At 40.2% G+C, this 16,702-nt stretch overlaps 1 protein-coding gene across 3 annotated transcripts in view; it reads right to left on the bottom strand.

The window, feature by feature from the left end:
* The window catches only part of adarb1b (adenosine deaminase RNA specific B1b), a 128,520-nt gene that overhangs the window by 102,693 nt on the left and 9,125 nt on the right, over window positions 1-16,702 (bottom strand). Inside the window, exon 1 of one of the 3 annotated variants that reach the window (XM_082508118.1) lies at window positions 9,957-9,975. The exons of the other annotated variants lie outside the window; for them this stretch is intronic. The gene's annotated coding sequence lies outside the window, so the exon portion shown is untranslated. Of the gene's footprint in view, window positions 1-9,956; window positions 9,976-16,702 lie in introns of those variants that run through there. 3 annotated transcript variants of the gene reach the window in all.

Here is a 16,702-nt window from a genome sequence, read left to right as displayed (position 1 = left end):
AAAGTATCTTCATTACAAATGTGTGCTTGGCATTGACCAGCAAAGTCTGTCTTCCACAATTGCATGAAGTCACGATGTTGAACTACTGAAGCAGAAACACATGGAGGAGATGGGAAGCACAAGATGATTAAGGCCTGCTGCGGGCACAGGTTAAGCTAGAAAGACATGCCCTTGTCATCTATATTAGGAGTCATCGTGCACATAAAAAGGTCTCTAACTCCTCACTTGGTTCAAGTTGAGCAATGAAGACAAGGTCAAAAGGACTGAAAATGGCTTCGGATCGACTGCACCTAAAAATACAGTTAAAATAACTTGCAGATGCACACTTACAGATCTGAGGCCTCAAGAGTGATGTGCTTTTTTCATGTGATTGTACACAGTACACCAAGTCAGCACCAAACCTAATAAATGTTGAGAAATTCTGCAGTAATGTCTGATTTTGTGGGTGGAGAAGATGTATGCTTGGGCTTGTTGGGTTAAAAAAAAAAGAATCTATCATCATGCACAACTGGAAATGTTTCTAGTTAACATTTAATAGGAACGCAGTGATATGCTATTATAGATGCAGTAGCTAAAATATCTCAGCAATCTAAATACGAGAGGAATTTCTAGGGAATTCCCCGGATTACTGCACAGGAAAGACAGCCTCCCATCAGCCGTGACTGACAGCTACAAAACACATTTGATAATGGCTCACATTTTTGCTCTCTCACTGACTTTTCTCTTGACTGTTTTTATTCAGAAGCAGTGAAGTAAATGGTGTTATAAATACACATTCATATCCATCCATTTTTTCAGATTTCTCTTAATCTCACAGAACCAAACTGCAGAAATTAGTGAAATGAGCAAATGATGGCCATTGAATAACAGAAAATAGATCTCTCCTCATGCACAAACACCAACAACGTGAATGTTTGGCTTTAAATGTTCAAAGTTTTATAAATTACTTTAAGCCTCTCCGTAAATCATCAACAATCGCCCAACAGGCTGCTACGCTTCATTAAATATTTTCCAGAGACATAAGTACATAAAAGCTGTAAGAAGATCAGACAGTTTGGTTTTGATGGCTTTGCAGAAACAGTGTTATGTTCTGTGTGTTATCTAACATTCACAAGGGTCCAAGTTTCAGCATCAGAGAGCAAACACAACGATGTGTGCAGCACAGGCATGAGGCTACGAGAGCACCAACAAGGCGTCCATCCTTTAAGCAGACCTCAAATATCTAGAAAAATGGGCAATGACAACATCTACTTGTCCATAGAGTGTACAGCTGTTTGTATCTGGATGTGCAAAGGAGCATAATCCCATCTTAACTCATATCAATTTAATCTAATCTCTGAGCTACGGAGATCAGCTTTGACTTGTGGGCAGAATAGAGCTGAACGGATTTGGACTTTTCACTCATAAAACTTATATTTTTTTAAGCTTTAAATCTGAAGACTAACTGAAATAGGCCACGGGCAAGCCAAGAGGACAATTTCAAGTTTTAGTCTTAAATGAACAAAACATTGCTCAAAACAATCGGCACGATGACACGCTGAATCAATACACTGAAGCAAAATGGCGTCTATTCGTCTAAGCCTTCAATAAGTGCAGACATTTCTAAATGAATTAAAAATAGTTTTCCATTTTATCTTTTCTTGCTACTTTAACATCTCGTGACAAAACATTCCTCAACCACTCTCACTGTAAATAAGAGCAGCTCTCGACTCTACGAGCCGCCTGCGAGCTGGATGTCAGCTTCAGACTGGTTCCAAAATTCAGAGGGGATTACCTGGCATCTGCCCAGTCAACTCAGGACATTCAGGCTGGGAGGAACTGAAGCCACTGAGCAGAGCTACAGTATATGCTCTGCTTCCTCAGCAGATCAAATTTCTAATTCTGAGAAGAGCAAGGTGCTGACCAGTCAGAGTATCGAGAATGTAAACCTGTCGAAATGAGCTGGAGAACTGCTTTACATCTCGTAAACTAAACCTTCACCTAACACAGTCGAATAATCTGCTTATTTCTCAGGGTGACACACAACTTCACATAGCACCTACAGACAGGTAGCACGCAGCCCCTCCCCTCACTAAAAGCTGAATTAGTTGATATTCACAACGCTGAACAAAAAAACACTTTATTCAGAATTTCGAGAGGTCGGTGAAGCTCCCATTTCAACAACACTCAAGTATTGAACAGTTATCATAAACAGGGCCTCTGGCGGTCACAAGCTAGTGTACTTTCGTGCTGGTGTCGGTCTCTAGCCTGGATGATTAGGACGGTTGCATCAGGCAGCACATCCGACATAATCAAACCTGGGGAATCCATCAACTTTTTCCATCTACTAATAATAAAATGATAACGTCAGTGCTGGAGCAAGGCAGCAAATGTCATTAATGCTGCCCGTCTGCAAAATTAAACTAGATGATGGTAATTTAACAGGGTTATGTTTCTCTTAAAGACTGAAGCTGAGAAAAGGAGCAACTAGACAGAAATGATGGCAGCCCGCTGTAAGAGCTGGAGAAAAGTCACCAGAAGCTTAGGACAACCACAGACAAGCTGAAAATATCATTGTCTTTATTGTTCTTGCCACTACCTACGACAGATGTTGAGAATTTTCTGGGAGCATCATAGCAACTCCTTTCCCTAACGTATGGGCTGATGGGCTGAAACCTTTAATACATTAACTTTTTGTATGGATTTCCCAACAGAACAATCTCAACATTATTGCCACATTGTTCAGTATTTTCCACAAACTAAAAGGAGACTGCTCAGTGTCCTTTGCCACACACTGTTCTCCACACTGGAGCACCGGCGGTGTCCGGTGTTAACTCTTTTTACTGCCTAATCAGTAACAAACATCAAAGTTGATTTTTCCAATCACTGAGTGGCAGTTAATCCAAGCCAGTGTTTGGAAACATCTTAAGAGCTTCTTTGCCTCGGGCAGATTCAAAGTACCAAAGCCAGCTTTGGCGTACGTGTAGCTGGAGCCATAATGTGCCGTTTTAAAAAGCCCTGAAAGATGCTGCTCCAGCAACAACGCTTGATAATCACCCAAAGTCTCCAATTTTTTACAGACTTTAACATGCAAGAGGCCTTCAGCTGAATTTAAAGATGAATTTAAAATAGGGGGCTTTCATAAACATGCAGCTTCGAATTCCTGCTAATCTCACCACTGTGGCCAATATGATGTCACCTTTCCAGGTATCTGCATCTATGCCGGCTTTATCATTTCCTACTTTGAACGAAGGCAGATTAAACAAGCATAGAGTTAAGTTTGTTTCTACTTTCTTTCAGTTTGAAGATGAAATTATTTATCGAGTCAACAAAAGCTGAAGTCTGAACACATGATTTATGTGTACAATTCTAAGGACTTTCAAAGTTAATAATTGCTGTGACCACTATTATTCTTCAACACAGCCTGAACTCGAGCGAGGCAGCTTTCTTGGAATTTCTTTAAGAAGTCTTCAGGAATCGTTCTCCGGGCTTCTTGAAGGACATTCCAAAGCTCTTCTTTGGATGTTGTTGCCTTTGGTTCTGTTTTCTATCAAGATGATCCTACTCTGCCTCGCTAAAGGTGAGGTCCAGCTTTGGTTTGTTTTTTTTAATCCAGGTTTTACTGCACTGGCAGCGTCTTTGTGATGATTGTTATGCTCAAACTTTTAAGCTGCTGCCAATCAGATGCTTTCCAGATGGTACTGCACGGTGGATATAATTCTGGCAGCACTTCTGCATTCATAATTTCAAATTTGACAAGATCTCCAACAATGCAGAGAGAGCCTCCACCATGTTTCTCCACCACCATTCACTGTTGTACCACTCTCCTGTCCTCCTTCACATATAAGAAAAATTGGACGAGGATTTGAATCACTCCATCACACTTGTTGCCACTCACTTTCAGTCTAGTGCTTGTGTAATTTGACATATTTGAGCCTTTTCTTAGAGGCAAGAATGGCTTCTTGACAGCCACCTTTCTACTGAGACCATTTCGAATCGATCGAATCAGCTGAAAGTCCAGATGCTTGTCTCAGGTCCTGTGTCAGGTTTATGATAGAATTTAGATTTGTTTCTATTTCTTAAGGATATGACTTTTAGATACTGTTTATCTGCTACAGGCAGTCTTGTTGTTTTTGGATTCATGGCTTATCTCTGCATGGTGTGTAACGTTTTCGGCTAATGGCTCTTTTTGAAGAATCTTTTTGGTGCAAAAATACAATTTCATGCCTGTTCTCTTTGGCATTTTTTGCAGTTTTTCAACTAAAAACAAACTTTGTTTTTGAAACTTTCAGAGAGTCTGGAAAAAAAATTGAGGAAAGTCTTGTTAATTGGAAGCAAAATATAAAGGAATAAGTTGTGCTTTTGAACAATCCTGCATTTCAACATGTTTGGTTTGATAACAGTTGCACAACAGCGGGCACATCTAGTCCCAGTCAGCTCCATTTGTTGAACAGTCGAGCGAGTTGACTGCAGTCCTACCAAGGTCCATGGGTGTCAAGTGGGCCCGTGGCAGTTTTTGAATATATTAATCCAGGCAGGTCCAGTGTTAAATGTGGGAGCACACCCTGCAAGAAAGGACACTTCCTACTTACAGCAATCACATCCATCCATCAACTTTTTGTAACCCATCCCTGTGGCACACTGCCTTTACCCTTCACCTCCTACCCTGCGGGGAGCATTACATAACGCGCACAGTTTTGACTGTGAAGACAAAGACGCTCTGTGGCGTAAGGCATATGCATCAGCAGACCTGATGATATGACAGTGAAGGCTCCAGTTTCGCAAGGTCACACTAGAGGACAAGGAGACAGATTGGAGCATTACAAACAAAGCAGTGCAAGGGCAACAGGAATAGAGACTGACTGTGAAAGACAGGATAACTAGTTGGAGAAGGGGGATGAATCAACAAAACTGTGCTGTCAGCATCCCCGGGGCCAGCAGGAAGCATTAAGTGAGTTGACGTAGGCCGCTGAGTCTCCCTCCTTTCCTCCTTCCTCCTCTTCTCCCGTCTATTTTTCCCTTTGTCTTTTTCTCTCATCCATATGGCAGATTCCACCTCTTCCCCTCCCCCTACCCTGCTGAGCACTCTATTGAAATGGCCTCTCGCCCACATACAAACCCACGCCTGCTTGCACAAGCTTCCCACATCCCCTAAGCCACGTCTTATTTACGGCTCGATTACGGACGACCGCCCTCCAGGACAAACGTCCTTCTCTGCTGCCTCTCTGCCTTGTACCCAGATGTTGCTCAAATAATTAAGGGAAAACCTGTTTCATCCACCGGGGTCATGACAACATCTGTGGCAGACGCAGCGAGAAAATACAGCAGCATAATCATCGCAGCACTGGTGCCCGAGAAGAAGAAGAGGAGAAGAATCGAGCCTGATATGCATACGCAACCCGTGGGAAGAGCACATATTTATTTCAAACACACAGAGGCAATTTTTAGAGGTTGATACAAAGACTATATATTAAACAGCATAAACCCCTCTGGGAATAAAAAAAAAAGATCTGTACAATACAGAAGTTAAGAGCAAAGGGCTCTGCAGCAAATGCACACGCACACCTTCACAGAGCAAGGTAATAAAGTGTGCACCGATGATTGAACCGAACCCCTGGGAGGCACAAAACAGCACTATCCCTGCTACAGAGGTGAGTAATAGGACTGCTACATCTTCCTTCCAAAAGCCACTAGCGCTGCCTGCCTGCTGACACATTCCACTGGAGTTTGCAGCACTCTGCTCTGCAGTCTGGAAATCGTGAGGATGCAAAGCTCCTCTGTGGGATAGAAACCCTTCCTTTGTATGAGCTGGTGAATGAGGCAGCCCGTCTTAATGTGGCATGCTTTCGATGATTAAGAGGTCTTACCTAACGTGATGTTACCATTAGGTCAGAAATTCTGTTAGAGAGTTCACAATAGCAACTTCTACTGATCCAAATGAGCACGTGAGGAGTCGGTATAAGAATTAAGGGTAAAAAGAAGGTCGCCCATCTTTCATTAATTTGTCAATACCAACTTAAAGACTATAACATGAGCTCTCTCTGGGAATTGTAGACCAAATTGCTCCAGTAATATTTGAACATTTTCACAAACGTGCGAGATGTGAGAGACATCTAAAGCATTCAATTTCGGCAGTTGATGCCTAATAATTTAAATTATTATATTTTCTTTTTTTGGAAACAAAGATTAGAATGAACTGATGGGGGTTCAAAAAAACCCCACATTAACCAAATATTTCAGGGTCGGTTCTACTTTTTCCGTTTATTCAAAAATGGCGCGTGACGCTGATCATTCTTAGCAGTGCTGCCACCTACAGGTGTTACAGCCAAAGTTACGAAATAAGTCCAGGTGGACTGAATGATGCTTTTAGGGTTAAAAAGTCTCTTTATGAAGTCACGTATTACAAATGCTGCTTGTCCTTTCAGCTAACACTCAAAAACTTTAAAAACTGTACCACACACAAAGATTTGATTCTTTCCTTTGTCATCTGAATGTACTGTGTACACAGCTGAAATCTCCCATTGAAACACTATCTGGTCGTTAAGCGATGACGTGACAAATCCTACTTCCGGGTCTAAAGTAGTCTGCGTTTAATATGGCTTTTGTGTTGTTAACATGTTTAATGTTTTGTATTTTCTTCTATTTAATCTCAAAAAGCTCCTAAAACAGTCAGTGATCCCTGTTGACCTCCCTCGGCTTTTATTACCGCTAATCATTTATTTAAGCTCAGTTTTTAAAACCTTAGGATGTAACTACAGCCCAGCCCATGCAGCAGTATATGAATGACTAACCTCGTATTGTGGATGGATTATCTCAGTTGTTCTCCTGGCTGAAGTTTGGTCCTTTTACAGCATCCTGCCATGCGATTACATTTGTTCCTGACCACCGAGAACACTCACGTTAACTTTTATCGAGTGGAAAAAAAGTTAGCTTGTTTATATTATGCTAACATAGCTGTGTCGCTAGCGGTCACGTAGCACATCATTATATACCAGCTAGCCCAACTTCAGTAACCCTACAAACGTCACTGCTGTTTAGTTTTCTGTCTTTATTTATGCTGGAAGTGATAACAGAGCTGTACGTTTTAATTTGTTTCCAAAACCCCGCAGTCAGGACATGCTATATTGTATTTAGATAGAAGCTAGCGAGCTAACTCCCTGCTAACTTCTAACTCCGTTAAATGTCATAAATTCCGTTTTCATGGATGCCTGGATGTTAAACTCAATTGTTACACCTGGTAGAGCAGAACGCTGATCATTTTATTAAAGATGAAAGACTTTAAACAGTTTTTCAACTCTCAGTAATGCCATAGTGATCGTTTGATATATGGACCTGCAGCGCAGTTTAGGCCCAGACACGGCTAGTGACGTCAGACTGAACAACTGGATTCTAATTAATATTTCATAGAGGCGTCTAGAAAACTGCACAACTTTCTCAGGAAATTGAAAATTGGAATCTGTAATGACTTGAACAATGGGTTAAATTCAAAACTTAAAATAATCCTGTATTTCTTGAAGCTGAAGACAAAGTCACATTAGCGCGAATGGTTAGACGACCGGTCATCAAATCCAAACAAAGACCTCCGTCATGCCCAAAGAAAGGAAACAAGCTGCAACAAAAGCTGCTCGATTCAACACAAAAGCAGAGATGCCCAAAAAAAGCAAGCATTCCTTTTCCTTAAAACGAAGCACTTCCCTCTGAAGCGTGGATCTCTCATTAGAGAGGTCTTTGTGTAATCATGCCATGTTTGAAGGCTATGCACTCTCTAGCTCTAATTCTTTTCACCGCTCCCGCTTTTGTTATGTCTCACAAAGCTCTTTAAGCAGCACAGTAATATTTGTAACCGCAATCGCCCGCTGTGGCTTTGACCATTGCTCACTTGAGTAATGATTTGTTTATTTTACTACTGTACTCATTGTAAGTGTCTTCAGACAAACAAATCAAGCAACTGCACACATTTAAATGGACGTGCGCAGAGAAGCAGCCATCTGGCCCACTAATCCCAAACAAACCAGCCTTACTGAAAGTGTTGTTCCCAGACTTTCACCACCATTTACACTGCCATTTAAAGGCAGCACTTCTTAGGCATGCGTGCGGGTCACTGTCACTGCCTGAAAGCTCTCCAGTCTGTTCATTTAGGTCATCAGGTTGGGTTACAACACAGCTTTGACTCAAATGGCAGTCATCCTTGTACATTCACTTTGTCTGCAAATGCACTGATAGACGTGGAGGCCTTAGAAGCAGGTGATAATAGAAGAATGGGTTTTTTTAGAATGAGTCCAGGTTTATCTAAATTAAAATTAAAAAAAGCAAAAGAAAGTTGATTTTTCCCCCACAAGCATGTCCTTTGGGAATCTGTTTCAAGAGCCACTTTAGCATTAAAGAGAAATTTATTAGGCATCCAATGGCTGTCAAGCATTTCTTACCACCGCATGACATTAATGAGTACACCATTGACTCCATATTCTAACTTGGTGAGTTTAATTTAATACCCACGAACCCTCTTGAGGACTCTTGAAAAGATTTTCACTTATGAAAAACAAAATCTACGAAAAATGTCCTCAAAGGACGTGCTGGGAGGTTTAATCACATACTGCAATATAAAGGTGTTGATGGAAGTGCGAGACTCTTTCTGCAAGAAAAAAAAAACCTGATAATGAAAAGTTCAGCTGCACTCAGTGCACGATTGAAACGTGTAAGATTTGGGAGAGGTGCTAAAAACTTACACCTGCACTGCTAAAGCAAGACATCCTAATTTAGGCACATCTTTCATCACCACTCGGTCTGAACAAGGAAGCATGTTGCCTTGAGAGAGAACTTCTCAACCCTGGGAATAAAAATGTGTGCGTGTGTGTGTGTGTGTGTGTGTCTGCTGCGGTGCATGCAGCGGCCCATAGAGGGTTTAGGAAAGCAAGCAAATGAAAAACTGACAGAAAGAAAAATTCAAAGTGACACAAGAGGAGCCCCTGAACTAAAAAATAAAACATTAATGATTCATAATTAATACCCATGTTGTATTTGTAATAATCAGCTCCCATAAACCAGCACCACAATGAGATACAAAGTGTAGAAAGCATCTCATCAGCTGCCAGTGATGAATTTCTTACTGACACTTGCCAGATAAGGAGCCAAAGGACGAGGGCCAGAGCTAAAGTGACAGCATAGCAGGCCTTCACCCAAAACTACTCAACTGCAAGGGCACCCTGGTCTTACACTGTAGTAACTTTTCACCTTTCATCACGACTGGGTGTGAATTCAGTACTGACACACGACTGCAAACCCTAACTGAAACAGTACTATCATGTTAAAGTCAGTATGTCCATATAACATGAAAAAAAAATCATGTTATATGGAAAAATGTGTTTTTCCCCTCCAGAAAATTCACTGTTTGGTTCAAGTCTGTCAAAACAATAACTGTGAGCACAGTTTGTGGCTCTGCTTAGCACAGGCATGCAGCTAAGCATTAGCGGGACTGATAAGTGCCAGCAGCAAACCAAAGTTGGTCATAAACACACGAGGTTACCATAAATTTGTGCGACATTCAGAGCTTAATAATACATACAGAGTTGACAGACTGTACGGATACCTCACTGAACAGGCAAGCTTAAAACATTCAGACAGGCAAACTGTAGCCCTGCTCGCAAGCCATCAACACATAGTCTTTATTTATGCCACAGTCACGTTCGGGAAAACAACGGTTGGAGTCAGTCACAGTTGGACCGTTCGGAGGCCGGTTGTATCTCCAGCATGCACGCACAAACTCTGGGCAACCTGTGCAATTGTCTTGCAGTCAAAAGTGATCAACTACTTGCAATCGGTTGCAGTGCAGTCAACGTGCAACCACTGATGTTGTCTAGTCACAAGCGAGTTACCATCCTACTAACAGCGAACACGATTTTTACACCTTGTTTGAAGATTATTCTTTTATTCGTCCACCAGAACAGCACATTTAAGGATAAACGTAGTAATGAACACACCTCCGGTCGTTTCTGTAACGGTGGTTTGGAAGCTTTCTCTTGTGGCTTTCCTCGATATCAGCCAGCTGTCTCTTCAGAAGGTATTTTGTCTTTTGCATTTCACTTCTGACAGAACCTGCAGCAGATGGAGAACTTCTTCACGTGTCGCTACACCGAGCACACCGTCGCAGCAGTGCACAGCAAGGACTTCCATCATCAGCTGTATTCCTGGATGGAGTAGTTGGAGTATATCCACAGCATGATTACAATGTTTTTTATTGTCACAAAGTATATACAGGTTTTGTTTATATTGCCCATACAAATAAAATCTAGTTCTGTGGGAAGCACTGCAGAAGGTTTCCCTGTCAGAGAGCCTTTAATGACCCTAAGAGGACTCTTCGCCTTTCTCTCAGAGCGATCACAACTCTGACACCAACAATGCTGCCTTGCTTTTCATGCCTTTCATACTGTGACTGACAGTCAGTCAGTCTCAGGTCCCCACATCCCCAAGCCTCACTCCTCAGCTGCATTTTTAAGCATCCTTGGGAAGAGAGCTGGAGGGCTGTGAACTACAGCAGTTGTCTTTTAGACATCTCCCTTTAGAAAAAGCTTCATTACTGAAGCTCAGTTAAACATTTCAAGTTAAAGCAACCAAAACCAGCTTTGTGACGGCTCACGTATAGCGTGTGTGCCCAGGTACGAAATCTATCATACGTTATACCAAAACACTCAACAACCAGCTACACATGGATACTGGGAATGTTTCAAGTGTGAAACTGAGGAGCAGCAGGAGTGCTGCTTTTTCAACTTCTACACCAAACTGAATGAGAGACAGTGAGGCAGAAGGGTGGTCTCACAGTCACAGCGAGCCTGAACCAAAACTGACAGAAAGCATGAAAACAAAGACTCACAAAGATTGTGGAGATTTTACACAGGAAGCGCGCACATGAACAAAAAAGTAAAGAACAGGAACAAAATCTCTGAATTTTCAGTTAAATTATAGGAGAAGTAAGAATTCCACTTAGAAAAGTGTCGGTTTAGCCAATTAATCTTCCACACTGTATTGATTATTCACAGAAAGTTATGGAAAGTCTGAAAATAAGAAAAACTGCTATTTAAAAAGGAAATGTAATTTTTCTAAGGTGACATTAAAATGTTAGAGCAGCAAAAGCTGCGAGAAAGAGTTGCCTTAATATTTTGTTAGACTTCTCCAAAAGAAAAACTAAAATCTGTCATCGGTACAGGATGTGATGGTTGCAAAGATTTTAAAATCAGCCATGAGTCACAGTTCTCGTCTAACGATTCGCACTCACTGGACTATTAATTAGAGGGAAACCTCTCACTATAAGTGCCACAGACGGGGACAGAAAGCATCAGTCTGCGTAGCCCAAAGATTCACAAATATTTTTTAAAGGAAATCGAGACATGACAGTGCAGATTATTAGATCCATCTGCTCTAATTTACTTACACACAAACTTTAATTTCTATCTATTTCTCCAAAAAGTGCTACTGAGGAATGAATTTGGCTTAGGAGAGAAACTGAGTTGCAACTTTAGGCACGTAAAGTCAGAATGGAGAACATTCCACTGTGACGTGCACAGATTTTCCACTGTGAAAAAAACAATGCTGTCGTTATCTGTGGCAAGCACAGGCTGCGTGCTGAACAAACTTTCACCAACTGAAAGACCTGTCATTATTACCCTCAGAATGAAAGAATGTGCATTAGATTAATATCACGGAGCCCACAGCAAGGCCTTTGTGTTTTTTCCCCTAATGCGGCACGGTGTTACTTCTTGAGTGTTTCCACTGCCCTAAAGAATGCGATGTGTTGCAAATGAATTCAAAGCGAACTCTTACAGCAGCACCTCCTAACCAAATACACCAGGCACAGCTTGATGACTGATTCTGACAACGCACCACTCCTGCATCAGTACAACAGTTTCTTTACAAGCGCTGACACAAATTGCCCAGGGCCAGAACAAATCCTGACCTGTTTTATAGAAACAAAAGGATCAAATTAAAATGTTCCCACTGAGTGAGCAGAGTACACAAATATGCCCCCATGGACTGGCAGCACCTGCTATGCTCTGTTCCCAGAAACCCCCCCCCCAACTCCTTTTTCTCTGAACCGTGTTATGCTCCAGTGTATCATCTCTATCACCTCTACAAACAGCTGACCAGAGAAAAACACCGACATTTTCATCCACTGATCAACATCGCTTGCAGATTTCAAGAAATGCCACCAATGGACTGTTTGCTAACTAAAACTGCCGTCCAATCAAAGTTTAGAAAGCATAAGCAGGTATGACAGACCTAAAAAACTTTCTTCCGATTATTAACAAATGCCAAAGCTTCCATGAGAAAAAACAGATGATTTATTGGATGAACTGGTGCTGTTGCCACAGAGTAATCATTATCACATCGGGCTAATTAGTTACATTTCTGTATTAGAAATGATTGTTACCAGAGTCGTTCTAGGCAAGCACCACTGGGCAGCGATCTGGATTACTGCCCTGGGCAGTTATTTCAGGCTAACACAGAGGCACAATCCCCAGTAAAAGAGTGAGGTGACTTATCCTTAAGTAGATTTGAAAAGCCAGCCAGGACTTAAACAAATACCAAGATAAATCATATCATGAAAATAAAGTAAATAAGTACACTGACCTACATATTTATTGCGATAATGATAAACACAAGAGCTGGCAATTAATTCAGCGTTCACTGGGAACTACTTGACTATTCAAAACTATTCAAAAACAACCCCCTGCTTTATCATCCCTATGCCTGACAGCGAGTGATGCATTCTTATCATATATGACAGTGGCAGTCATACAGTTAGGCACATTTTAGAGCTCAATCAAACAACCAGAAGCAGTTGTTTGATTTTTTTTTTAATAACTTAAAAATATTTAAATGTTCAGTATAGAGTTTAATTGGTTACTTGATAAATGACATCTTCTGGAATTCTCCCATGGATGTCCAAAACAGGGGTCCAATAGACTGACAACATATTTCCACCCTCAATCGTTCACCTTTTGCCCACTTCTTAAACTTCATAGCCATGCAAAAACACAAGGGAGGTGCTAGAAAGACTGTCCTTTCACAAAGGGCATTTAGCCAGAAGGTGTTGTGGTTAATTGAGGAAGTCTGTCTGCCAAAGTTCGACCTCGTCACCCTGAGTCAGTCCGGCACAGACAAAACACTCCACTGCCTGTATGTGCGCATCATTAACCCTTTAAAAAATGGAGAGCTCCAGTGACGTCCCCGGGACGGCGCACTAAAGGCACTCTATTTTTCATAATAAAGCTCCTCCTTTTTTCTATATATAGACATATCACCAAGGGCTCTGCAGAGCTCCAAAGAATACGGAGAAGAAGGAAAAGGAGAAGGTTGATGAATATGAAAAGGACAGGCACAGGGAAGAGAGGGTACTTCATTCATTCACTTATCCAGCTGCAGACTCACTTAAAGAATTCATTGTCCGTGGGCAGCGGATTTACTCTGATTGTGTCCAAGCAGAAGAGTAGTACTTATAAAACTAGAAAGAAAAAATATGTGTTTTCACAGCTATTCCATGTGCATGCATTATTAATAGTCTTAGAATAGTCCAGAGTGAATACATGTAGAGCCACATTATGACCCAATCCGTGTTTTCTGAGGTGATCCACATGACGTGAACCTATGTGCGAATGTCTGTTCTCGTGCATGTGCTCACAAAGCCTGCCCAACACGGTGCAGGAAAAACACATATAACACTGCACTTATCCTGGCAGCTCACTGTGAGGCAACATGTTTTTCGGTATTTTTTTCCAGTACTCTGGTCCACTTCACTTCCATCCAGAGTGTGAGAATCTGGGAAAGCCTTTAAAGTAATATGTTTTAACTGGGTTAGGTGACGAGGCTTAGAGGTAAAAATGTAAAATACTTGTTAAAACTGATACATGCCATTTGGTTTTAACACATATAACTTATAATCTTATCCTGCACATAAAGTCAAAGGACAGCAGACAAAAATAAACAATTCTACACATTTTTTTGTGATTAAACCCTCTAACAGATTCATTCTGAGCCACCAGGCCACCTAGTAGTACGACTACTACTTAATTACTGCAGAAGTATTGTGTTTGCTACTTTAAATGTGGCATGTGTCCACACTCGTTCTTATCCTGCAACTTACAGTTTTGAATAGCACGAGAAACAGATTTAATTTTCTTTTGGTTGGTACACAAATAAGGAACATTTAAGTTGTCAAGGTGCATAAAAAGCATATATTATAGTATATATTGCATATATACACCTCTCTACATAAATATTGAAAATATTAAAAATAAATACACACAAAAGGAATATATATATAAACTACCTACAGATACAGATATGAAATACAATTAGAATTTCAATACATTTAAATCTCACTTTGGTGGCTGAATAAGGAGACTTAACAAATTTGAAAATTCTTCCAAATATTTACAGGGACTGTAAAATACACAAAGACACAAAATAATCGATCCCTCAGTGACAGTTTTTAGTTTACTGTGATATACAGTGCTGAGCAAATTTATCAGACCACCACCCAGTGCAAGGTTAATGCCACAGCTGCCTTAAATTCACAGCTGCACAAGCTCTTTAATCAAAACTGTATTTTTAATGTTAAAATATAATTCTTGTTTTTATCCCTGAATTTTAAAATGTACTGTTTACCAAAAAAACCTGAAAAAAACAAAACAAAACAGTACAGCATGTTATTCGTTTTTGATTAAAATGCTAAATTATTTACTTGCATTCCTGAACATGAAATTAGTTTTAGTGGCTGAAAGTTAGCCTGGATTAACTCTTCAGAGTGAATAAAGTTCATTTTTAGTTTTAAACAAGTTTGACAGACTTAAATATTTGTGCCCTCTTGTTTTTAGAACAGATGTTCTAATAAATTTGATGAAACCTGCGTGTATGTAAGAATCATCTGAGAGGCTCAAACTGGGAAAAGAGGAACGCACCATTTATCAGGACCGACTGATCACTGCAGCTTTTCACACATGTGAGCCCGTATAGGTTTTTACGTTAATTCATCAAATTACTGAGGTGCTGTTGTTGGTAATGACTAAAAATAACAGCAGCTTTGTTTTCTCTTTATGCTCCCAGTGATGCTGGAAACACTTAAATACATTAGCCAGATTAATGAGTCAGGCTGCTAAGCTAAACAAATGATTGTGGACATGAAGCTTCTTTGTAACAAAATACACCCTTAATAATTTGATACTGTAGACAAATATTTATGAATAACTAACATAATATTGTCAAGTATAAGTACCTAATTAACAATCACAGAGGTAATGAAATAAGTTGCCGCTACATCGCAAAGTTGATGCACCTCTGAATGAGTGCGACCATAAATGAGAACTACAGCAGGCCCCCTACAGTATCATGCACTTTATTTATTCATGTGTTCTCCTGTTGATGAATTAAAACTTTCAAACGGACGCACAACCTTAAGATAAATTGCAAAACTACTAAATAATTCTTCTAAATGTGAAAAACATCACCTGACGGTTTACAGCTTTCCTGACTTTGACAAATAAGGAGAAGCTAACGGGAGAAGAATGTTTTTTCTCAAACTGCCTGCAACGACCTGCAGGTGCAGCTTCTGCTGACTGAGATAGTGCTCAGCTTCAATGAAAATTATTATGTAATAAAATAAAATATTGCAGATGTTTTTATTATCACTATCATTATTAATATTATTAATGCATACACAATAGTATGTGAGGAATATTTTATTTCTAAGGGAACAATAGAGTATGCAAGCACAGGACACTACACTGGCATTAAAATCCCACAATGCGTCACAGTAGCAAATTTCAAGGACAATGAAAGTTTTATATTTTTGTTAATTGGTTTTATCAGTGCTTGAGTCCAGGCTTCCATAAAAAGTCAGATTCGGTGACTGCATTGGGTCGTAACTCACGTTCATACTCTGTTAGTAGAAAGGACAGGAAACCCCACCCCTGCATCTGTGATTTTACACCAGTTCTTCAAAATGAATCGAGTCTGTTTATTTTAATCTGGGATCATGCAAATGTTCCAACTACTCCACTACTTTCCTGGTGTGTGATGCTAAAATCATTGCCTAATGCTATGTGCTATAATCCAGATGGTTGACAGCAGTGTTGAGTCTTTTCATAAAGGACACAAAATGTAAATTCTCATGCTAACCTGAAAGATCCAAATTACAGACTTTTGCATCATTTAGAAACTTGTAGCCTAATAATTGTGCAAAAATGTAAAAGATATCCAAATGCATTCTTTTTGTTTTTCAAACGAGCTGATTTCTCGCTCTGTGTTTAAACAGGGAAACTTTTGTCGGGCTGGCTTAATAGACCTAAATATGGGGTTCCTATTGGTGGAAACAAACTTTTATATCTCTGCTACACACCAGCTTAAAAAAAGTAACATTTCCCACAGATCAGCTATATAACTATCTATCACTCATCTAAAATGGCCCCATGCAGGAAATCTGGCACAGTGCTGCACAGCTTTAAGCCAACAATGGTAATCCTGCAGGAACACCACTCTGAAAAAGGATGGATAAAAAATCTCTGCACACACTCTCTGTCATACTACTACCACTAATAGCAACACATCAACCTATAAATTAGATTTTTTTTTTTTTTAGCTTGACCTGACAATTCCCTCCTTCTTTAGGAGTGGAGAAGAAACTGGCTAAACAATTTTTCACACACATAGTCAAAACAAAAAGAGACTAGTGAAC

This window comes from Aulonocara stuartgranti (assembly GCF_965226115.1).
Source record: "Aulonocara stuartgranti genome assembly, chromosome: 16".
Lineage (NCBI taxonomy): Eukaryota > Metazoa > Chordata > Actinopteri > Cichliformes > Cichlidae > Aulonocara > Aulonocara stuartgranti.
The sequence above is the reverse complement of the archived record's forward strand: the minus strand, read 5'-3'. Positions and strand labels throughout refer to the sequence as shown.